Source organism: Bos indicus x Bos taurus, chromosome 22 (genome assembly GCF_003369695.1).
Source record: "Bos indicus x Bos taurus breed Angus x Brahman F1 hybrid chromosome 22, Bos_hybrid_MaternalHap_v2.0, whole genome shotgun sequence".
Lineage (NCBI taxonomy): Eukaryota > Metazoa > Chordata > Mammalia > Artiodactyla > Bovidae > Bos > Bos indicus x Bos taurus.
Genome location: NC_040097.1, coordinates 46426006 through 46428825, shown reverse-complemented (window position 1 = coordinate 46428825; position 2820 = coordinate 46426006). Strand labels below are relative to the sequence as shown.

The window sequence follows — 2820 nt, the reverse complement described above, 5'->3', positions numbered from 1 at the left end:
TGGAATCCTAAGCATGAGGCCAACAGGGAACTCCTTGTAACTGAAATTTTTAATGAGATAATTGTAGATTCACATTCAGTCATAAGAAATACAGATTAACTGCACATTATTAAAGAAAAATGCAAAATAAGTGAGAATCAACAGCAGCACAAATTGTTCTCAATGCTTCCATGAGCACAACATTTGAATCACTCGTTACTCTCTGAAGGCCACTGCTGCTGCTGCTGCTAAGTCACTTCAGTCGTGTCCGACTCTGTGCAACCCCATAGACAGCAGCCCACCAGGCTTCCGCGTCCCTGGGATTCTCCAGGCAAGAACACTGGAGTGGGTTGCCATTTCCTTCTCCAATGCATGAAAGTGAAAAGTGAAAGTGAAGTCGCTTAGTCGTGTCAGACTCTGTGCAACCCCATGGGCTGCAGCCCACCAGGCTCCACCATCCATGGGATTTTCCAGGCAAGAGTACTGGAGTGGGGTGCCATTGCCTTCCCTACGAAATACTTCAGAGTGTATTTCTAAGAAGAGGGATATCCTTGTACACGACCATAATACAAGTATCAACAGCAGCACATTTAACATTGAGCCAATACTTTACTATCAGGATTCCAATTTTGTCCATTGGAATGTTCTTTATAGCATCTCCCCTCCCCAAACATCCAGTCTAGGACCAGGTATCACATTTAGTTGTCAAGACTTTTTAGCACTCTTTAATCTAGAACATTTCCCAAGCTTTCTTTTGCGACATTGACATGTTTGAAGAATACAGTCCCTGCCTCCTTTTAAAATAGATATTCCTCATTTTGGTTTGTCTGGGGTTTCATTATCATTAGATTTAGGTTCTGCATTTTCCCTGGAAATACTGTCTAGGTGATGTGTTCTGAAGACATGTTATCCGTCTGCTTTCATCGGTGATGTCAGTTTTGATCCTGGTAAAGGTGCTGTCTCCCTGCTCCTTTGTATACTGAATACTTTTCTCTTGCTACTAATAAGCCTAAACCACCTATTGGAGAGACACACTAACCCAGGCAAATATCTGCCCCACAATAAACCACAACCCCCTAGAGCCACCATCCATGGATGATTCCTGCTTGAACCAATCTTTACTATACACCATCTCTTCAAGTCCCCTTCCAGTAATGGAAACCAGGTTTTTCTCTGGTTTAGTTTCCTTGGGTCTTCAGATCTGGTCTGAGTCTTCTCCATGTCCTCCCAGTGTCCTCCATGACCTTTGGGCAGGGATGAGGCCGCTGCTGTAGACTCAGCAGCCTTAACTGGAAATGAGGTCATGTGTGTTATTCCCCGTTAAACTGTCCACTGGTGATTTGCATAATAGAGTAGCCTGTGTGCACTTACTTCCTGGATCGTTTCCTGATCCTCCATACCCCTGTCGCCCTCCCTTACTCTTTGGTGGCATTTTGTTCATTCATATTCCCACCTCCCGGCTCTGTCCCACCCCCATTTAAGCCTAAGGACTGCTTTCCTAGGGGACAGCCTGGCCTGCACGAACCGAGCGCCTGGATTTCCCTTGCGTTCACGGCAGTCAGGGTGAGTTTCATCCTCCCTATAGACTGGCGGGACTGACATCGAGAAGTGCTAGACGCGCTCAGGGCAGAGGCGGTGGTACTGGGAGCGTGAGATACCTTTCACGATCCAGATATTTTCGGCCGGGACTTCTCCAGGCCAGACGCCAGTAAAGCCGCAGGAGCCGTCCACCTGCCGGAGAGGTTAGAGGGGCGCGGCACGGGACAGCAGCGACGCGCTCCGCCCGGCGGGCGTCCTGGAGGTGGCGGCGCGGGCCTGCAGGCGGGGCGGGGGAAGGGGAGGGCTCGGCGCGCGTCGGGCAGTGACGGCAGCGCGGAGGGGAGGTGCGAAGCGCCCGCCCGCCGAGAGCCATGGCGAGAGGCCGCGCCGCGGCGCCCGCATCAGTGCCCCGGTCCACAGCAGCGCCCCCGCCCGCCGCCCCGGGGCCCACCAGGCCGCCGCCTCCGCGTGCCCCGAGCCTCTGACGGCCGCGCGCTACGAGTGAGGCGCCCCGGGAGAGGGGCCGCGCGCGGGAGGGCGGCGCAGGAGGGAGCGCGGGGAAGCCGGGGCGCCCCGACGAACCCCGCGTCCCAGAATCCCGGACCCGGAGCCCGGGAGCACCGAGTCGGTGGGAGGGCAGCCGAAAGAGGAGGAGGCGCCCCAGCCGAGCCTGCCGCGTGCGCCCCGGTGCCGCCCGGCCGGCTGCTGTGGAGGGAACCGGAGCCGCCGGGCGGCAGGGACTGGGCCGAGGACAACGAGGAGGAGGCGGCCAGGAGAGCCGATCGCTTGGGCAGCCCGGCGCCGGAGGCCCCCAGGATCGCGCCTGCTACGGGGCCGCGCTCGGTGCGCCTCTCGAGGGTAAGCCGGGGGACCGCTGACCTGTGACTTAAGCGCATCGGGCCCTCAGGGATGGGTTGGGGAAGATGTTTCGGGAGTGTGGGTGCATGCAGTGATAAAGGCGAGAGGCCGGGACCCTGCGGGGGCAGCCCCCTCCGGCATCGGCCGCACCTGCGGGAGGGCCATGGGGCACAGAAAGGTGCCCATAGTGCATCGTGTCGGTCACGCCGCGTGGCCTGGATTCCCGGCTCCGGCGCTTCGAAGTGACAATGAGGCGACCTTCAAAGAGCCCCGAGCTGAGCCAGGCCGGAGTGCGAGCGGCACCCCATTCCTACTCACCCGCCAAACCAATGTAAACTCCATCTTCTGAGAGTGTTTGGCACGGGGCAAATGGCTTTTAGGCCCCCTCCTTTCCATCCCGAGAGTTAACAAGTTAACTTTGTCACTTTTTGGACCCGAGTTTTT

At 56.7% G+C, this 2820-nt stretch overlaps 1 long non-coding RNA gene across 1 annotated transcript; it reads right to left on the bottom strand.

Annotated features, from left to right (window-relative positions):
* Positions 1 to 568: 568 nt before the first annotated feature.
* Positions 569 to 1795, bottom strand: LOC113880676. Its single transcript, XR_003507792.1, has 2 exons — positions 1638 to 1795; positions 569 to 1268 (listed from the first exon to the last, which is right to left on the bottom strand). It is a non-coding gene; the product is annotated as an uncharacterized LOC113880676 (long non-coding RNA).
* Positions 1796 to 2820: the final 1025 nt, after the last annotated feature.